General features: G+C 48.0%; 1 protein-coding gene across 4 annotated transcripts in view; it reads left to right on the top strand.

Annotated features, from left to right (window-relative positions):
• Positions 1-22,040, top strand: part of TSPAN18 (tetraspanin 18) — a 203,133-nt gene that overhangs the window by 92,393 nt on the left and 88,700 nt on the right. Inside the window, exon 1 of one of the 4 annotated variants that reach the window (XM_050757640.1) lies at positions 13,323-17,917. The exons of the other annotated variants lie outside the window; for them this stretch is intronic. The gene's annotated coding sequence lies outside the window, so the exon portion shown is untranslated. Of the gene's footprint in view, positions 1-13,322; positions 17,918-22,040 lie in introns of those variants that run through there. 4 annotated transcript variants of the gene reach the window in all.

Genomic DNA, 22,040 nt, shown 5'->3' with positions numbered 1-22,040 from the left:
AGGCAAAGGTGTCTGGCAAGGGGAAAGGGAGTTGATTTGCTCAAAACTTTTGGTTTCTGGAAGCTCCCTGGGACTAAGGACACAGAGAACCATCTGCACTAGCGCCAGCCAAGGAAGGTTGCTGTCAAGATATAGTCAGGGCTTAAGGAAATCCAAGGGGCAAAACTGGGACACCTCTGAGCCCCTGCAACCAGCAAATGGAAGAATTCTATCTCTGGCCAGGCTCCTTAGGGTGGCCTATGCTCTTTGTGCTTTTGACTAGTGTGGTCTACTCACTCATGGTAACCTTGACGCAACTGGTGCCTGGGCCATGCATTCTCATGGGTTTCAGTTCAGTTTCTCACAGCCAACTGGCCAGCGCCCTAGGAGCCTCCCTGTGCAAACCTGAATGCCTCCTGCTGTTAGACGGGGCCTTCCATCCATGCCTTCTGCGGCTAATGGTCAAGGGGTGGACTGCTCTGGGCACAGGCATCCTCCCTGGTCCAGTCATCTGTGGCAAGTGGACAGGGTCATATGGTGCACTGTCCACTTCTCAGAAGCTATGGACCGAGCCTTTTGCAATAGATGAGACTGTGGGAGGTGCCACATGGCACTTGAGAGCTAGACTGCTTGTGGCCACTTGCTGTGCATTTTTGTGCAAGTTCCTTAAACTTTCTAAGCATTGGGATCCTCATCTATAAAATGATACTTTCCTAGGTTGTCATGAAAGATACATGAGTGATATGGTTTGAATATTTGTCCCCCCTCCCCAATCTCATGTTGAATTTGACCCCCAGTGTTGGAGGTGGGGTTGAGTGGAAGGTGTTTGGCTCATGGGGGTGGATCCTTTATGTCATGAATGGTTTGGTGCTCTCCCTGCATTAATGAGTAAGTTATTGCTCTATTGGGTTCATGCAAGAGCAGGTGTTTAAAGGAGCATAGCTTCTCTCTTGCTCCCTCTCTTGCCATGTGACATGCCTGCTCCCCCTTCACTTTCTTCCATGAGTAAAAGCTTCCTGGGGGTTCACCAGAAGCCAGGCAGATGCTGTGCCATGCTTGTACAGCCTGTAGAACAATGAACCAAGTAAACCTCTTTTTTTAAATCAATTACCCAGTCTCAGGTATTCCTCTAGGGCAACACATATGGACTAATACAATGAGTTGGTGCTTTTGATACACCAGAGAGGCACTCAATAAAATGTTAACTTTTAGGTTGCAGAAAGATAGATGAGGCAGCTGCCAATGTCTGATAAACAAGTGGAACATGCTAAGATCACAGACATCGAACATTGCCATAAGCCCGAGAGATCATCAGGTTTAGCTCTCTACACTCCTCACTGTACACATGGGGAAACTGAAGCACAGAGAGGGATGTAGCCTTTTTTTAAGGTCAAATAATTTTATCTAATATGATACTGGACTGTTTATCATGGGGCTAAAATTAGGACCAAGACATTTCCTTGGGTCTCACTGGGGATTATTGAGAGTGGTTGACTTTTAATTAGAACATTACAAATAATAAAATCAGGAAGAAGAAAAGATGAGCCTGTGATTGTTCCGTTTCTTTCCTTTGTCCCCATATTGGGATGATTAGTTAAGTGCATATTAAGGTTCTGGCCTCTCTTGAAGTGCATCATCTTCATTATTTTTCTCAGATAATTTCTCTCTGGGGTCGGTGGGTGAGATGACACTCATCAGCTATGTTAGACACTTAGCTTCTCTGAGCCTGAGTTTTCTCATCTGAAGAATGGGGAGATATACTTGACCCTACTTGGACTGAAAGCCATTCAAGGTCAGGGATGGTTTCTTCTTCACCTCCTCTTCCTCTTCTATTTCCCTGACTAGAACACTGTCTGGCACACAATGGGTTTCTGCATAAATTTACAGAAACTAAATGATCCCTCGAGGAAGTAGAAAGACTCACAAGGAATCAGGTCTGTGGACAGGTTGTGTGGTCAGCTTGGCTGTGCTCCTGAAAGGTAGGGCCATTTGTGCAAGAGCTGAGGTTCCAGAATATCAAGATACTGCAATCTCGACTGTCTTGGAGGAAGGGTGACCTTGGCTGGGTCTGCTTCTGAGGATGGCTGGGGGTGGAGACCAGACTGGAGGGGTTGAGATATGAGTAGAAGACAGAGAAATGGCAACAGGAGATGTAGCCAATTCCTTTGAGAGGCCTGGCTGTGACAGGCAGGAAAGGTGGGGTGGGGGTACAGGGATAGGGACACCAGAGAACTTCTATGTGTCGATGAGACAGGGCCAGGGATATTCAGTAAATATTTCAAATATATTCAAATATTTCAGATATTCAGTAAATATTTCCCAATTTAAATGAACTTTGATCTGGGGGTCTTTCTCAACACTTTCAAGAATGGTTGTGGGTAAGATGATTGGTAATAATTGAGAACCGAAACTACTAGTAATGGGTTCAGGCAGTGCCTGGTGCTGCAAGAGGTAAACCCACAATCTCAGTGGCTTAATACAATACACATTAATTTCTCACTCAGCAACAATTCAGTGAAAGTGGTGGGTGGCTATCCACACAGTATTTTGGGTCCCAGGTTTCTTCCATTTTCAATGTGTGGCTTCCAAGCTCACCATGGAAGGAGGAAGGAGTAAAAAGGGCTCACTTATTTTCTCATCTCGTTCTCACCAATGATAGTGGAAGTGACGCTCAAGTCACTTCCACTATCATTGGTGAGAATGAGTCACATGACCACACAGGTGCAAAGGAGGCTGGAAAATGTAGTTCCTGGCTGGCTAGCCCTTCCCAGCCATAGCCCTAGAAGGAGCATCCCAGTGTTTGGGGGACAGCCACCCTTCTGGAATTACAGCTGCCTTCAGCTGTCCTTCCCCAAAGGCTGAGGAGACACAGGCTAACTCTGGGAAAATGTCAGACCCCCAGCGAAGACCAGGACCCTGCTTCTGAGGACAAATGAGATAAATCATTGACCTGGGCTTCAGTTTCTCCAATTGTGTAATGTAAGTCCTGCTGAACCAAGTTAAGTGAATTAAAGGGACTGAGGGTCTCACACGTAGGTGGAGCTGAGTTCATTCTCCCACCAGCTGTGTACATTGGGCAGGTTTCTTAGACTTTCTGAGTCTTTGTATAAATTCTCCCTGACTTGCAATGAGGATCAGCAAGACACTTCTGGCCTATAGTCAGCCCCCAGTGAATGTGAGTTGCTGCTGTTACTATCCAGGTCATCACTTCATTCATTACAACATCGGAAAGTGACGCAGAATTTTTCTCAACCACTTTGCCAATCAGGGACCTCCATGACCGGCAATGCCCCCTCACTGCCCAGGCCTTGCTTGGCCCCAGGCCTGCCACTGGAGGCACTCTGCCCACTCAGGCTGATTGCATTATAGCTTGTACCCACATTCGGTGGTTCTGGAACTCTTGTCCTGCGTCCAAGAAGAATGAGGATATGCTGACAATTGAAAGGGTGAGGATGGGTGGAGAAGAATTTTATTGAGCAATGGAACAGCTCTATTGGAGAGACAATGCAGTGGGGGGGTTCCCCTCCCCCAAAGTCAGGTAGTTTATCTCCTAGTGTGGCTGGGTCCAGGGCTTTTTATGGACTCAGGATGGGGAGTGCGTGCCAATTGATTTATGAGTATGCAAAAAAGGTGAAAGTGAAGACACCACTCAAAGGTGGCCACAGCAGTGTAGAAAACCAATTAGGAAAGGGTAGGTAAGTGTAGAATAGGTAAAGGGTGGGGATCAATCAGAGGAAAGCATGCCAGACTGGAAGACAGTTTCTCAGTCTGGTCCATGGATTTGACTCGTAGCTTGGCTTTCAGGCTTTAAACTGTCTTCAGACGGAGGTGGGGTTTCACTGGGGACCCACCCCTATTTGTCTCCTGCTATCAAAAGTAAAGGTCCTGGCTTAGGTTTAAGGCAAAATGAATACAACTGATATTGTCATGTTTTTGTCATCAGCATTTTCCATCACCTTCTGAGACAATCAGAGAAGCTCATTTGAGTCAAGTAGCTGGAGGAGGGGGGGAAGAGGATAAGAAAGAGGTCCCCTCTTGGAGCTGGGCACCACTCATAGCGGAAAACCAGGATTTATGGGGCTTATTTCTTGTCTGTCTCTGAAAAGAGGCACTAGAGTCCTGCGCTGTAGCCAGTCGCTGGGAATCAGTTAAAAAACAAGGCTTGGTCATGACCGCCCCTAGCTCCACCTCCTGCTGTCAGGGTGTTCCCTCAACATAAAGCCTGCCTCACTACCATCGTTGAGGGTTTGGAGTTCAGGCCTTTGATGGATCATTTGTTTCTTGAGCTGAGTCCTCAGAAACCTCTGGTGCTTTTGAATTTCCCCTCTGCTAGGGAAGGATAGATTGGCACCCTGCCCTCACCCCACACCCCTCCTAGCTGTCACTATGTAGTATTTTAATTTATTGGTCCTGGCTATTCATTTGCCTTGTTAATTATTTGCCTGCCCTCTACCTTAGCTAATCAGTTGGCCTCTTTTGGGGGCCTCTGATCACCCACCCCCCACTGGGGCTGGGGGCAGGGATAGGGGTTGTGATGGCCTTGATGTCTTTGAGGGAACCAAGCTGTGTGTGTGTGGGGGGGGTCACTGGGAAAGTTCAGAAAGGAATGCTTCCCTGGGAGGGGCATTGGCCATTCTGCCCTAACCGAATACCTCTGGGGCAGTCAGGGCCACCCTGTGACCTCCAAACAAAGCTGGGGGCCTTTCCTAGGACTGTGGGAAGCCAGATAGGACAATGGGAGGAAGGAGAAAGCAGGGAGATAAAGCCAGAGGCCCCCAGGCCTGTGCCTGGGATTCCAGAGGCCGACTCCTCACATCCCAGCGGAGGAGGCCTTCAGAGTAAACACGCTGGGCTTCCTGGTTCACAGGGCCAGTTCGGGTTTTAATTGTGGCTGTTACTGTTGAGATAATTGTTCCATTTCAGGAGAAGCTGGAGAAAGGAAAGACTGTGTGTCCGATGCTTCTGCGGGGATACTGCTCTCATTCATTCATTCACTCATGCTACAGATGTTGATTGGCACCAGCCAAAGGCTTTGCTTGGTGCTGAGAATGTAAAAATCAACATCAGCTCATCCTCATCCTCCCTACACCCTTCTCTGGTCCTAGAGACAGACACTAAACCCATCCTCCCAGTTCAGTGTGGTCAGACAATAATAGGGACGTGAAGCTGTGCCAACGCTGGCACTTTACCTTCCTTTGATCAGGTTCTGGGTCAGAGCCCCTGAACTGGGGGGAGGAGTTCTGACCTGAGTGCGCCTGCTGACTCCTGAATATCAAAGGCGGGCAGAGCTCCCTTTTGATCTCTTCTCTTGACTCCAAACTGAAGGACACTTAGAAGGCAACATGGTAGAGCCTGATGTTTATCCAGCACCTTCCATGTGCCAGAAACTGTGTGAGAGCTTTTGCAGATCACCTCAGCACAGCCAGTGAGGGAGGGCTGACTTGTTTCCCACTTCACAAATGGGAAGACTGAGGCCCCACCAGGTTGAGTCAATGGCTCAGTTCACATTATTAGGAAATGGGCAGCCTGGGTGGGAGCCCAGGTCAGTCTGACTCCAGTGCTCTCGAGCTTCTCCCTGGGTCCTGCCACCTTCTGTAGTGTGCGCCCCCATCCACTGTTGGGCTCTCAGGCACCAGCAGAGTCTGAACTTCTCCTAGAACAAGGCTGGTCTTGCCTGACTTGATGCATCCCAGTGGGACCCCTCCTGTGTGAAGCCTCCTGACAGACTCGAGCTGGAAACAGGAGTCAGGGGCCATGCAGCTGTCTCCTTACAGGTTTCGGGGATGTTGCTGTCTTAGCATTTGCACCTGATAGAAATGTTTAAGTGGGGGTTGGCTGGGTTTTATACGCCCAGGGCCTGTGTTCTCAGACAAGGCCATTTCATGGATTCTCAGACTTCCCCAGTTCCCAACAGAGACCCTGGTGGGCTTATTTCTCCATGAGTGTGTTTAGGGATGGATGCTTGCTTTGTCTACTGTCTACAGGCCTTGTAGCATATGCAAGGCAAGGCAGCCCCGAAAACCAGGGTTTGGGTCCCCACTCTGTCCTCTTACTGACTGTGGGCCTCGGGCCGGGAGCTTCTTCTCTCTCAGCCTGCATTTCCCATCATTACAATGAAACAAGGATAAGATCTGCCTTACAAGGCTGGAGGAACGATGGTGAGAGACAGGGTCCACACTCTTACACCGCACACAAAGTGAGGGGGCCATCACAGAAAGGAAGGCTTTCCTGGAATAGCCAAGGCTAAAAGAAGGGCCGGGCATGGTGGCTCATGCCTGTAATCCCAGCACTTTGGGAGGCCGAGGCGGGCAGATCACCTGAGATCAGGAGTTCAAGACCAGCCTGATCAACATGGAGAAACCCTGTCTCTACTAAAAATACACAAATTAGGCCAGGCATGGTGGTGCATGCCTATAATCCCAGCTACTTGGGAGGCTGAGGCAGGAGAATCACTTGAACCCAGGAGGCGGAGGTTGCAGTGAGCCAAGATTGCGCCACTGCACCCCAGCCTGGGTGACAAGAGTGAAACTGTCTCAAAAAAGAAAAAGAAAAAGTTTGCATTCACCAATGCATGAAGGTGGACGCTTTTGGATCATCGTCTATGTATCTATTGCTGACAAGTACCACTCATATTAGCACCTAAACTTGCTATGTGCCAGACACTGCTCTCAGGGTTTTACCTGGCTCATCTTGTCTCACCTGGTTTAGAGATAAAGAAACTGATGCATAGCATGTTTAAGTAACTTGCCCAAAGTCACACAGCTAATAGGTGGTAGAGCCAGGATTTGAAACCAGAAATGTCAAACTCTAAAGCCAAAGCTCTTTACGCTTCAGGTCTTGCCTCTGGATGTTTGTGTGGCCTTGTGGACAGACAAACACAGGGGTCTGGATTCTGCACAGAGCCTGAGTCAGCGGTAGTATGGGGAGTGACTTGGGGAGCCTGGGGTAGGGGCAGGATTTTACTCTCTTTCTGTATAATGTCATTTCTCCTTTATACGCTTTTGCCCTCCCTGCCCTGTTGGCGCCTGTGCCCAGCTTACCAGAGTCTTATGTGATTGCGGGCAGGAGGGACTCTCTCTTCTACGTGTGAAGGCATTTGGATTCTTGGGTGCTTCCTGTTGTGGCCAAACCAAGAGCCTTTTAGCTCACGAGGGCCCTGCCTGGATGTCTGGCCTCTCTGGGCTGGGCTGGAGTCTTGGGTGGACCCTGCCAACTCTGCCACTGCACTCCTTCCTGCCTCCAAGGTCACTGCTTCCACATGACCCTTCCAGGGGGCCTGATTGTTTTCCGGCTGGTTGCTATAATCTATCCTCTGAGCCTGTCCCAGGGGCTCTAGGCCCCGGGGTTGCTTTTCCAGGTCCCCGATGTTACTTACCCACCACACAACAGGGATCCCAGCATGGGAAGCCAGCGGACAGAACAAGACCGGCAAGCCTCAGGTACCTTGAGCCATAGCTTCCCTTTCTCCCTCGGCCCCTGCTGAGTCTTGAACCCTGAATGTCTGTGCAGACAGGTGTGCCCTGCCCAAGCCCAGGCCCTGGAGGAGGGTAGGTGATTCTGCAAGCAGACTGGGAAGTGCCTGGAATCTGGGAGGCAGCCTTGCCGGGGGTAGGGGGGATGGGGGTATCTCCAGGTGGGTGATTTCCATATGCTGAAGGGGGACGTGTCCCACCCTGGGGTCATCACGGACTTGGCTGGAATAAAGCCTTAGCCTGAACTCAGGTTAAAATTATCCCCCTTTTAAAACATGGAAACCCAAACTGCTTGTGATTTCGAATACCTCTCAAGAGACCTGTTCCCACTACACAAGATATCTTTTCACGTGGGAAGCTCAGTGTGCGTTTGCGAGAATGGATGCTGAGGGGTTTGGAGACAGGTGCGTGAGGAAAGGAAGCTGTGGAATTGTGCAAGAGAAGTTGGCAGAGAGAGGAGAGGGACATGGGAAGCAGGGATGACTGGGCCCTGAAGCAGGAGAACTTGGCTGCGTTCATCCTCTGCTGGCCAGGACAGGCCTCCTGGGAGAGTCCAAGGCACAGGAGTTAGGAAAGCAGGCTGCAGACTCCCACCTGGGTGTTTGGTTTGAGCCTTGGCTTCAACCTTACTCATGTTTCCCCACAGGGACGACTTCTTTCTTCCTGGGAGTTCATGGACTTTGGACCTTATTGTTATCATTTTTATGATGTTAAAGGTCTTCTCTGTGTAAGCATTGGGTGTCTTGCACAGGTGGCTATGCAAAGTGCCACGAGGTAGAGGCTGGGGGAATGAGGGTTTGGAGATGCTTGAGGTATGGTCTTTACCTATGTGAAAGGCTGGAGGTCTTTCTTTTCAAAGCCAGAAAAATCTGGCTTTGGACTACATCATTCCGATCCCAAATCTGGCTCGGTTCTCTTATTGACTGATTGCTGTATTTAAAATGGTTTGTTTAATTAAACAAACAAACAAAAAAAGATGGCAAAGAGTTGGGAGCCTCGATTGTCCATTAGCTGGCTGGAGGATCTTGGCAATTCTGATTTGTCTGGAATGGTTTCCTTACCTATAGGAGGATGAAGGGGTGCTCAAGGCCTTTGCAAGGCTGGTATTGCCACAGACAAGTCCACAGGGCCATAAGCACTGAGGCAGGGGCCCTGGAAAGGTCGTCTGAGCTGAATGCATGACGGCGAGCCCACTCGTGTGGCTTCAACTGCCTTTGTATGATGGAGGCTTCTGAATTCCTAGCTAGACCTCTTTCCTACACTCCAGACCCCTGGTGTCTGGATGTCCCATAGGTCCTTTACTGACTTAGCAGCTTCCCTGACCTTCATTCCCTTCCCCCTTCTGCAGCCCAGCTGCAGTGAACGGGGAGCCTCAGTCTACCCATGGCCTGAGGCCACTACCAGGGAATCCTCTCTGACTCTCCCCGTGCTTCACTCCAGCCCCCTCAATATCCAGCCCATCCCCAGGGCCTTTCCATTCTACCTCCTAAATAGCTCTTGAATCTACCCTCTTCTCTCCATCATGACCCTTGTGGAAGCCACCACTATCTCCTGCCTGGGCAACTGGTCTCCCCACCTCTACTCTTGCCCCTCTCATTAATCCTGTCTCCCTACTATAACCCAGTTTTTAAAATGCATGTTTATTTTTTAATTTATTGACTTAATTTTTAGAAAAATTTTAGGTTTACAAAAAAGTTGAAAAGTACAGAGTTCTAAAGAGACTCCCCTTACCCAGGCACACACACAGTTTCCCTGATATTTACATCTAATATGATTGTGATACATTTGTTACAGTTGAATCAATATTGATACATTGCTATTAACTAAAATTCATAGTTTCCATTAGGGTTCCCTCTTTGCATTGTACATTCTATAGGTTTTGATACATGTATGATGACATGTGTCTACCAGTACTGTGTCATACAGAATAGTTTCACTACCCCCCAAATCCTCTGTCCTCCATCTAATCTTCTCTCCCTTCCTTCTCCTGAACCTCCCACAACCACTGGTCTTTTTACTCTCATCATAGTTTTGCCTTTCCAGAATGTCATATAAATGGAATTTGACAGCATGTAGCCTTTTTAGACAGGCTTTTTTCACTAAGCAATATGCATTTAAGGTTCCCTCATGTCTTTTTGTGTATGATAGCTCATTTCTTTTTATCCCTGAATAATATTCTATTGGACAAATGCAATTTGTTTACCCATTTACCTGTTGAAGGACATCTTGGTTGCTTCCATATTTTGGCAATCATGAAAAAAACTGCTGTAAACATTAGTGTGCAGTTTTTGGTGTGGATACAGATTTTCACCTCATTTAGTTAAATACTAAGGAGTACAATTTTTGGATTATACAATAAGATTATGTTTAGTTTTGTAAGAAACCGCTAAACTCTCTTCCAAAATGGCTGCACCATTTTGCACTCCCACCAGCAATGAATAAGGGTCACATCCGTGCCAGCATTTGGTCTTCTCAGGATTTTGGATTTCAGTGATTTTAATAGGTATATAGTGGTGTCTTATTATATGAAAAAAGATTATTTCGTAGCCCAGACATTTTGAAACATGCACTATGAACCAACTGTGTCTCTCCCAGCATTTCTGTGGTTCCCACTGCACTGAGAATAAAATTCCGACTCCTTCTGTGGTCTGAAGGGCCTGCATGATCCACCCCTGCCTTCCTCATGAGGTCACATCACTCCCTTCCCCTAGCCTACTCCACATCATCCACACAGGACTCATTTCAGTTCCTAGAACCATGTGATCTCTTTCTTGACTCAGGGGCACAAAGAGGGCGTTCCCTCTGCCTGGAGCTCTTGTCCAGCCCTCTCCACCTGGCTGGCCCCTCTTACTCTTCAGTGTTCAATGCAGATATACCTCCTTGGAGAAACCTTCCTCTTCTCTCTCATCCCACTCTATCTATTGCCTTCATGGCACATATTTCAAACGGGGCTTGCAGATGTATTTGCTGGACTATAGTTTGCAAGTGCCATAGCAGGGAGAAGCCATGCCAGTTTGCTCACCATCACATCCCAGTGTCTTGCATGGTACTTGGCATAAAGGTATGACTTGATATTTATTTGCTGACTGGAGAATGAATGGCTGGGCCAGTTCAGTTGGGTAGGAAAGGGAAGGGGAAATATTTATTGAGCATTGGTTAGGCACCAGCCACGTCTGGCCACATTCGTGTTTGTTATTTTCTTTGATCCTATGAGGGAAGGTCATCTGTACTTTACAGGTGAGGAAAGTGAAGCAAAGGGGGCTTAGGCAGGGATCAAATTCCCACAGAGCCAGGCACCTAACGCAAACAAGTAAGCAAATTCAGTGAAAAACAAACAAGCAAATCGGCAGCTCAGGCTCGGGCATTTAAACTATGGCTTTAGGGTCTGGAAGATACCAGAGAGTGGCAGGGACTGCAGTAAACTTCATCACACACCACATCTAAACAGAGACTTACTTTCCAGCTAGCTCCAGTATTTTCAGATCTTCTAATATTTTAAAAAAGAAGTTGGAAACTCAGCTTTCTAAAGAGATGTTTTCCAATTGTTGAAAATTACCAAGCTAATTCACACTTTTAAAAAAATGCCACTGTGCCGGCTGGGCGCAATGGCAGGTGCCTGTACTCCCAGCTACTTGGGAGGCTGCGGCAGGAGAATTGCTTGAACCTGGGAGGTGGAAGTTGCAGTGAGCTGAGTTCACACCACTCATTCCAGCCTGGGCAACACAGCAAGACTCTGTCTCAAAAACAACAACAACAAAACAAACAAACAAAATGCCACTATGCCAATGCTGTGTTAGGCCAATGGAGGTGTGATCCACTTTCTTAAACTCTGGTTTAGGGTCCAGGGAGCAGAAAAGCAGGAGAGGTCCTCTGAGGACCCCCATCTGTTCCACCTTTTCAGACCTTTTGAAAGGCTGCCTCGTACCTCAGGAACCGATGAAGAGGTTATGTATGCTCAGAGCTACAGACTCAGACAAAAGATGTGGCCCCGAAAAAGATGTCAGGATGTTGCCATGCACTAGAGCTGACAAGTGTGATTACATTTCTGTATCCCTGGCTTTCGAGGTCTCTCACCCAGGCCCTCACAAGCCCCAGGGGAACCTAGAACTTGGCTTTGGAAAAAGCATGTCCAAGGATACAAACCTGGGCATCACTGTGCTTGTTTACATGGCCCCTTGACCACTCCTAGGTCCTGCTGGAGATGCCTGAGTTATCAGAACATTTGGATCATTCATTTACTCGCTCACTCATTCATTCATTTATTCACAAACATAGGTTGAGTGTCCAGTATGCACTGGCATTCTACATGCTGAGGAAACAGGAAACAAGGTCTCTGCCTTCATGGAGCTTGGCTTCTAGTGGGAGTAACGAGTTAAGAGATGAATGCATAACATGATGTCATGCAGTGGTTAGGCCGAGATGACAGGGTGTGGCCGGTGGGGTGGGGAGCTGTCTGGGACAGCTGGTCTAGGAAGCCTTCTTGGAGGAGGGGATATTTGAGCAGAGACCTGAATGAAATGGAGGGAGCTGAGCTGAGATCCAGGATAAGAGGTTCTAAGCAGAGGGAGAGCCAGCACCATGGCCCCTGACATGCAACAGCTCCGAGTTCAAGGAACAGTAAAAAGGTCACTGATCAAAGAGGGTGAGAGGGGAGGACAGTGAAGGAGACCATCACTTCCCTAACTTTAAGATGGCGTCCACCTGTCCAAGCACTTGACTCATGTCATAGTGACCTTCAGTTCCCTACCTATGATGCAGGCGTCATTACCCTCACTTCATCAGAGGAGGCAACATCGCTTGATGCCGGTGGCTGCCCGTGCTAGGTGGGCAGTGTGTGGGATGTGAAGCCAGGCAGCCCGCCTCCCAGCCGCCTCCTTTCCATCGGTATGCATTCTGCATCTTACCAAGGCCTATGTATGTGGTATCCAGCTCCATGCCTAGCACAGTCCATGCTATTAATGAATAAATGATGCTTGTTCGTGCTCCACTTGATGGAGGGTAAACCTCGTTTTCATCCTCAACGCCTCCTCTTCCTTTTCCGTTCATTCTCCTCTGCTTCTCTCATCCCTCCCCAGCCCAGCTTCTGTTTCCAATTCTCTACCCTAGACCCCCAAATTCCACCATCCTCAGCTCCCAAAGAGCCTTTCCAGCTCTGGGCTGCTTCTTCCCACGCTGACAGCTGGAACAGAAGCCCGGAACAAGCCAATCATATTCCTCCCAAACTGCCACTGCCCCAGAGGGACATGTTTCTCTGCAGCACCCTCATTGTCCCGGGGGCCCTGGGGAAGAGCTGTCGTTGTCGGGCTTCCGAAGCTGACTTTCTTCCTTGTTCCTCCTTCTTCGATCTCTGCTGCACCTGCTCCTGCCTGGCTTTGCCAGAGCCTGCAGCCTTCTCCTTGTTCAGGCAACAGCCTCACCACCCACTGACTTCACAGACGTTCACTTTTCCAGGGAAACCTCGGTGGCTTTCCACTGCTGGTCTCCTTCTCGAGTGGCGTGGTCTGAATATCTAGGATATCTTTGGGACTTTACTTTCCAATGATGCTCCCTGGAGGTCTATCAAATAAGGCTACACTCCTTCTCTGTGCCTTTGCCCACACGCTCTCCTCTCCCGGGAATACCGTTCTTCCCTTCTCTGCCTGCCTGAAGCTTCCGTGTTTGAAGACACCTCCTCCAGGAGTCCTCCCTTCACTGCTCCAGTAGAAACACTATCTCCTCACTCTGGGCTCCAAAGCCTGTGGTCTGCCCCTTATCATTTATCTCGGTGCCTGGCTGTCCTGGACACAAGGGACAGGGCAGGATCCTGGACAGACACAAGAACCTGGGTTCAAGTGACAGCTTTCCTTCCTGTTGGCTTAGTAACCTTGGGCAAGTAGCTGAACCTCTCTGAGCCCCATTCCTTCATCTGTAAAGAGGAATAATAAAATTACCTTCTTGGGTTGGTTTAATGATCAGAGACAAAGCCCCTATCTCTGAGCAAATGGTGCAGCAAATGGTGACTCTTAGGTAATTATTTCTCATTTGACTCTAGTTGCCTTGTTTGCAAGAGCTTTACCTTCCACCTCCTCTGGGAAGCCCTCCTGAATTTCCAGGCTTAATTCCTCCTTCCTGTTATCACCAAATGACCTAATTAATAAGCACTTTTCACCCCTTAGAATAGTTATTTGAATGATTTTTATCTTCTATGCTAGAAAAGGCTTATAAGCATGAATGACATAATTTTATCTCAAAGAGTCCATCTGTGGTGGCTAAATGTCACTATGGATCACTGTAAACCCAGAATGATGGCTGGGCAGGGGAGAGGGACCCAGGAGCAGGCAGGTCACCCCACTGAGCAGAGAAGATGCTGGCAACTGCAGCCTGTAATGTAGACACCAGGTCTGATAGACACCCCACCTGGGCCTTGATTCTTCTTTCTTAAAAGTCACCTGGTGGGTCTCTGGGATCTGGGACTTGCTGGGGATAAAGACACCCTCCCCATCTAATCACTTGCAATTAGATGCTCACCCCCACCCAGTAGAGGAATTTGCTTTGTCCATAACCTGCCTGCCCAAAGAGAGCCTGCTGGGCAGGTAAATAACACTTGGGTGTGGCTTCCCTTTGAAAAGGAATTTATAATGGCGGCTTCCTAGATAATTAATTACTGCTGCCCACTCTGCCCAGCTACAGGCAGTCCCAGCGATCAGCTTTTGTTCCCAAGGCTTAAACCCAGGCAGGAACCATGAGATTGCTGAGGCCAGGAGCAAAGAGGGGGCTTTTTAGGATTCTTTTTTCTTCCTTTCAAATGGACCCTCAGGGAGATGCAGGCGAGGTGGGGGGCTTGGGACACAGAACAGTGAATTACTAGCTTCTTTCCAGCCTGCACCTTGGGCACCTCTGGCAAAAAGACCTGGCAGTTCCTTTCGGCCCCTGGAGCCTCTCGCCTCTGCTTAGAAAACAAATCCCTGCCTAAGCTGGGGTTTTTTGTTGGCTCCAAAAGGAGAGAGCCACATGGGTTCTTTCTGGGGAGGAAAAAACGGCCCCAGGGAGAGGACTGACTGGTTGGGTTTCAGAGTGCACTGTGTGTGCCTGGGTTGCGAAGTTGGCAAATGATGAATCTATTTTTTTTCCACTTTGATGAAACCCAAGGCCTCACAAGGAGTTTTCACCATTGTCCTTTGCTAAATGCATTTCCCCAGCACCCCTTCTTTCATTTTCTCGCTTCTCTAGGGAGTTGGGGAAGTCATAGAGAGAGGGGTTAGGCAGGCAGGCTCAGCACCAGGCCGATGTGGGTTCAGATCCTGCTCAGCTGTAACCCAGGCATGTTGCTAAACTTCTCTGACCTCGATGTCTTCATCTGAAAAATGAGAGTAATCACAACACTCACCTCAAAGCGTTGTTGTTAAATGGGATAATATTTGCATGGTCCTCAGATGCCCTACAAGTAGACCCCAAGGCAAGCATTTGTGGACAGAAGATATATTAAGGATTATTTCCCAGAAGAAGCCGCTAAAGGTGTTGGGGGAACAGGACAGGGAAGGGGAGGAAGCCAAGAGAGGGGGTGAGATTAGGCCCTGCAGGGGGCTGCTTTTGCTGGTCCCACAGGGAAACCTGTAAGTTCCTGTTAACTTGAGAGAACTGAGCTTTCATCCTCCACACCCTCAGACATTGGCTAAGGGCCACCCTGAGGGTGAGGGAGGGATAGAATCTTCCAGGCACCTCTGGCTGCCTGCACATGGGAGCAGGGGACTCCGGTAGCTCAAAGGTCATCCTCCAATGAGAGTGGCTTAGGCAGGCCTCTAAGGAAGAAACACACAGAAGAGGGGGCCGCGGGGAGGGTCCCTGACAGTGCTGCTGCAGTATGGGCAGCCCCCAGCCCGGCATACGCAAGTGTTCAGTACACCGTCCTGGGTCAGTCACTGGACAATTCACGCAGATGAGAATCACAGAAAGGTTAGGACATGAACCTGCAGAGGCAAAGCATATCCATGTATGGGCTGGAGTTGGTAAGTCCCTTCTCAGACAGGCTTAGATCTCCTAATGTCATAGTTCTTTGGAATTTCAAGCTGAGATCTTCTTCATATTTCCTGAAAGTCCTTTTCGTGCCTTTCCTGGGGGTTTGGACTGCTCCCAGGGGAGGAGGAAGGCTTGGGTGAGGCATTACTGGACCAGGCCTGATTTTGCTGAGAAAGCGATCTGCAACCCAGCTTGGATCAAGCCCCTCCCCAACTTGTCTGGTCTCACAAACACGTTGTATTTTACTGTTGGGGGGTGGCGGGGGTGGGCAGTGGTAACAAAATGTTACAGGCATACCTGGTTTTATTGCACTTCTGTTTATTGTGTTTTTGTTTTGTTTTGTTTTTATTTATTTTTGCAAATGGAAGCTTTGGGGCAACTGCACATAGAGCAAATCTATCAGCACCATTTTCCCAACAGCATGTGCTCACTTCCTATCTCTGTGTTGCATTTTGGTAATGTTCAAACTTTTCATTACCAATATGTCTGTTGTTGTGATCTGTGATCACCGATCTTTGATGTTACTGTTGTAATTGTTTGGGGGCATCACAGGCTGCACCCTTATATGAGGGTGGATTTAATTAATAAATGCTGTATGTGTTCTGACTGCTCCACCCACCGGCCATTCCCCTGTCTCTCTCCCTCTCCTTGGGCCTTCCTATTTCCAAATACACAACAATATTGAAATGAGGCCAATGAGTAACCCTACAAGGGCCTCTAAGTGCTCAAGTGAAAGGAGGAGTTGCACATCTCTCATTTTAAATCAAAAGCTAGAAATGATTAAACTTAGTAAGGAAGGCATGCTGAAAACTGAGACAGGCCGAAAGCTAGGCTGCTTGCACTAGTTAGCTAAGTTGTGAATGCCAAGTTCTTGAAGGAAATTAAAAGTGCTACTCCAGTGAACACACACATGCTGATATGGAGAAAGTTGTAGTGGTCTGGATAGAAGATTAAACCAGCCACAACATTCTCTTAAGCCAAAGCCTAATCCAAAGCAAGGTCCTAACTCTCTTCAATTCTGTGAAGGCTGAGAGAGGTGAAGAAGCTGCAGAAGAAAATTGGGAGCTAGCCAAACTTGGTTCAGTTCATGAGGTTTAAGGAAAGAAGCTGTTTCCATAACATAAAAGCACAAGGTGAGGCAGCAAGTGCTGATGGAGACGCTGCAGCAAGTTATCTGGAGGATCTAGCTAAGATCATGGATGAAGGTGGCTACACAAAACAACAGATTTTCAATGTATATGAAACAACCTTCTACTGGAAGAAGATACCATCTAGGACTTTCATAGCTAGAGAGAAGTCAATGTCTGGCTTCAAGGCTTCAAAGGACAGTCTGCCTCTCTTGTTAGGGGCTAATGCAATTGGTAACATTAAGTTGACGCCAGTGATCATTTACCATTTTGAAAATTCTAAGGCCCTTAGGAATGACACTAAATCCACTCTGTGCTCTGTAAATGGAAGAACAAAGCCTGGATGACAGCACATCTGTTTACAGCATGATTCACTGAATATTTTAAGCCCATTATTGAGACCCACTGCTCAGAAAAAAAGATTCCTTTTCAAAATATGACTGCTCATTGACAGTGCACGTGGTCATCCAAGAGCTCTGATGGAGATGTACAGGGAGATTCATGCTGTTTTCAGGCCTGCTGAGATACATCTGTTCTGCAGCCCGTGGATCAAGAAGTCATTTAAACTTTCATGTCTTCTTATTTAAGAAATAGATTTTGTAAGGCTGTAGCAGCCATAGATAGTGATTCCTCTGATGGATCTGGGAAAAGTAAGTTGAAAACTTACTGGAAAGGATTCACCATTCCAGATGCCATTAAAAACATTCGTGATTCATGAGAGGAAGTCAAAATAGCAACACGAACAGGAGTTGGGAAGAAGTTGACTCCTAACCCTTATGAGTGACTTTGGGGAGTTCAAGACTTCAGTGGAGGAAGTAACTGCACATGTGGTAGAAATGGCAAGGGACCTAGATTTGGAAGTGGAGCCCGAAGCTGTGGCTGAATTGCTGCAAACTCATGATAAAGCCTTAGTGGATGAGGAGTAACTTCTTATGGATAAGGAAAGAGATGGAAATGACTCCTGGTCAAGTTGCTTTAAACATTGTTAAAATAACAACAGAGGATTTAGAATATTACATGAACTTAGTTGCTAAAGCAGTGGCAGAGTTTGAACAGATGGACTCCAATTTTGAAAGGAGTTTTACTGTGGGTGAAATCCTATCAAACAGCATGACGTGCTACTGAGAAATCTTTTGTGAAAGCCAGAGCTGATTGGTGTGGCAAACTTCACCCTCTTATTTTCAGAAATTGCCACAGCCATTATGACCTTCAGCAACCACCACCCTGATCAGTCAGCAGCCATCGACATGGAGGCAAGACCCTCCGCCAGCAAAAAGACTACTACTCGCGGAAGGCCCAGATAACAGTTAGCATTTTCTAGCAATGAAGTACTTTTAAGTTAAGGTATGTACATTTTTTTTTAAACAATGCTATTGCACACTTAATAGACTACAGTATGGTGTACACATACTCATAACTTTTACTTTCAGTGGGAAACCACAAAATTTGTGTGACTCACTTTATTGTGGTGTTTGATTTATTGGGATGAGCTAGAACTGAACCTGAATATCTCCGAGATATACTTGTATCCACCCAAATATTGATGAGATTTGGGTGGTGGGGTTCAAGAATAATGTCCCCACACCCCTTACAAAGATGTCCATGTCCTAATCGCTGGAACTTGTAAACACATTTTCTTACATGGTGTATTAGTCTGTTCTCACGCTGCTAATAAAGACATACCTGAGACTGGGTAATTTATAGAGGAAAGAGGTTTAATTGACTTACAGTTCCACATGGCTGGGGAGGCCTCACAATCATGGTAGAAGGCAAAGGGAAAGGAAGGCATGTCTTACATGGCAGCAGGCAAGAGAGCTTGTGTAAAGGAACTCTCCTTTATAAATCAGATCTCATGAGACTTAACCACGTAATGAGAACAGCATGGGAAAGACCCGCCCCCATGGTTCAATTATCTCCCACCGGGTCCCTCCCGAGACACATGGGAATTATGGGAGCTACAATTCAAGATGAGATTTGGGTGGAGACACAGCCAAAGCATATCACATGGCTAAAGGGACTTGGTAGATGTGATTGAGTTAATGTTTTTGAGGTGAGGTGGTTGTCCTGGAATGTCAAGGTGCAGCCAGTCGAATCACATGGGTCCTTAAAAGTGTCAAAGGGAAGTTTGACTTCAGAAGAGGAGTGTGGGAGTGACGCCACCTGCGAAAGACTGGACTGGCCGCCGCTGGCTCTGAAGAAGGAAAGACCCATGAGTCAAGGAAGACAGACAGCAACCTCTAGAATCTAGAAAAGGCAAGGAAAAGGGTTCTCCCCTGGAGCCTCCAGAAGGAACGTGACTCTGTAGACACAGTGAGACCCATTTGAAAGGACTTCTAGAATAATTAAGAAGATAATACATTTGTGTTGTTTTTAGCCACTAACTTTGTGGTCATTCATTACAGCAGCCAAAGGAGACCCTTTTAGGTGGTGTAATCGTTTAATTTTATGTGTCAACTTAACTACCTAGAGTACCCAGCTATTTAATCAAATCCTCATCTAGGTATTGCTAGAGAGGTCCTTTGTCAATGTGGCTAACATCTACAGTCAGTTGACCTTAGGTATGTAGGAGGGCCTTATCCAATCGGTTGGAAGGCAGGAAGAGCAAAAATGGGGGTTTCCCAGAAAAGAAGGAATTCTGTCTCAAGCCTAGAGCATCAGCTCCTGCCTGAGTTTCCAGCCTGACTGCTTACCCTACACTTTTCAGACTGTACATCTCTCTGAACGTTTTGGTGGACATGCAAATGCGTTTCTGTTCACTTCACCTTGATGCACTGGAAAGGGTCTGGGGCTTCGACTCTAGGCCACCTGGCTCCCCAGTCTGTCCTCTGTCTGCTCAGGCTGTCTCCCTTGCCTCCTGCAAAAAGAGAAACCATTTCTCAGACACTCTCTGGGATTAGGCCAAATAAATGAGTCTGTGTCTGTCTGTTTTTCCCTAATGAGCTTCTCCCTCGGGCTCTTTTCCCTTTTCCTTGGATCTCTGCATTCATCCCTTTCTCTCCCACAAGGAAAGAAAGTATATCCTCGTGTCTTCCTCTGTCCCTCCTGCAACAGCTTCTCGGGATGCAAACCCCTCTGCCATTCTTTCCCTTTTATCTAGCCCGCCTCTGTCTCTCCTGCCCTCCCCCTGTCTGCCCCAGGGGTTCCTCTACCAACTCCTCCATCACCACCACCACCTGCCTTCTCTCTGCCCCACTAATCTTGTCTAATTGCTTCCTGGAGTTAAGACAGGCACCATCACTGAACTGAGCATGCAAGAGGGGAGGGAGGTAAGTGTGGGGCAGAAGCTCAGGGGCCATTTAGGGACCGGGGGCAACCAGAGGACAGGGAAGGCCAGTGGCTGTAGGCCTAGGGAGGCAGAGGTGAGTGTGACTTGTTGATTCCATGGTGCTCACCAGGATAGCTCTCCGGGGGCCCAGTCCTCCCAAGCACATGGCTTGTTCTGCAGTCACACTCCTAAATGCCACACCCAGGGTGGGTGGCTGTCCTCAGCTCCTCACAGGACTGTGATGGGGCCCAGGGCCAAGCACCTCCCCAGAACTCATGGCTATGTCAGGAGGGAGCCTCACCCTACGTCAACCTGGGCTTTGTTCTGTGCAAAACCAGCGTGCTGCCTTGGCCAAGTCCTCCACGGAGAGAAAACTCCTGAGGCCAGGGAATCTTGAGCAACGTTGTTTGAGGGCTCAGTTTGTGAATCTGTGAAATGGGGCTGATCATGCATGACTTAACTCCTGAGCACTTAAGTAGACTGTTTGGCGAGGGCATGGCACAGTGCCTGGCCTGTTGTCACCAGCCAGAGAGTGGGGGAGGCAGACTTGAGGGTCTTTGCCCATTTCCGCTGGCCTCTCTCCCTCATTGGGGAAAGTTGATATAATAACTAGATGTCAAAAGACATCAAAAGAGGAAGCAGCATTTGCAGAGCACTTTGTAAAGAATGAAGCTCTTTTGGCGGGTGATCTTGCTTAATACTCCTAGTAGCCCTGAGGTGAGGGAATGATTCTTCTCATTTTGGAAATGAGAAAACTGAAGTTCAAAGCAGTGAAGTAGCATCAGTGCCTGAGGGTGCCCAGTTCAGAGCTGGGATGGAGCAGGATTCCAGGCCCAGGCTGCCTCCCGGAGAGATGGGGCACAGATTCCCATGGGCAAAGCAGGCCCCAGACTCTGTTTCTGTTTCAACAGAAACGCAGCGGTGTGCTGCTTGATGTTGTGCAAAACACACCATGTTCATTATCCTGCTTGATCATGACACAGCTTGCATATCAGGCAGGAAATCTTAGCCTCACTTTGCAGATAGAAAACACCATCTAGAGAGATTGAATCATTTCCCTGTTTTCCATAGCCAGCAGGTGGCACGGGGCCGCCATCCTCCAAGCTCAGGGCTCCTGGTTACTGCTATATGACCATGGGTACAACTGTACTATTCTTTGCCTCAGTTTCCTCCTTGTCTCCAAGGATGTAGTGAGAATTAAATGACACACGGATGCAGAGAGCCTGGTATCATCACAATACCTGCTGGGACCTCAATACCTGAGCATTTTCTTCCCTTTGGGGAACTCTTGCATCAGCCCCCCAGGGCAGCAGGAGCCCTGGAGTATTGCCTGGCAGGATTAAAGATATGCAAAGATTTACTGAGTGTCTACTGCTTATGTGCTGGAGGGTTTGGTGGTGACAGACACAGTGGCTGCCTACATGGAACGTAATACTCCAGCACAGAAGGTGGGCAGAAAACAAGGTAACCAGGAATTCATCAAATGACTGCATGTGGCCAGTCGGGGTGGCTGATGCCTTTAATCCCAGCACTTTGGGAAGCAGAGGCAGGTGGATCACTTGAGGTCAGGAGTTCAAGACCAGCCTGGCCAACATGATGAAGCCCCCATCTCTATTAAAAACACAAAATTAGCCGGGCATGCTGATGGGTGCCTGTAATCCAAGCTACTCGGGAGGCTGAGGCAGGAAAATCATTTGAACCCAGGAGGCAGAGACTGCGGTGAGCTGAGATTGCACCACTGCACTCCAGTAAGAGCACAAAATTCCATCTAAAACAAAACAAAACAAAACAAAAAACTGCATGTTGTAATAAGTAGTATGAGAGTGGGAAAATAGTTTTTAAAAATAAGAAAGACAGGCTACCTTACTTACAGTGGTCAGGAAAGGGCTTTATGGAGGGGACCCTTGGGCTGGTGCCCTAAAGCAGGTGAAGCCGACCGTGCAGAGCTAGGAAGTGGAGGGTTCCAACTGACAGGGAAGTATGTGCAAAAGGCCCTGGGACAGGAATAGGTTTGGGCTGTTCACGGGTAGAGAGAAGAGCAATATAGCTGGGGCCCAGTGAGAGATGAGGCAGTGGTTCCAGCAGAGGTTGGCAGGGATCCCACCATCAGGTCCAAATGATAAGTTTAGTCTTTTCTTCTAAGTCTAATATGAAGTCATAGATAAGGCTTTAAACAGGAAGGGATACGCTATGATTTAAATT

This window comes from Macaca thibetana, chromosome 14 (assembly GCF_024542745.1).
Source record: "Macaca thibetana thibetana isolate TM-01 chromosome 14, ASM2454274v1, whole genome shotgun sequence".
NCBI lineage: Eukaryota > Metazoa > Chordata > Mammalia > Primates > Cercopithecidae > Macaca > Macaca thibetana.
The sequence above is the reverse complement of the archived record's forward strand: the minus strand, read 5'-3'. Positions and strand labels throughout refer to the sequence as shown.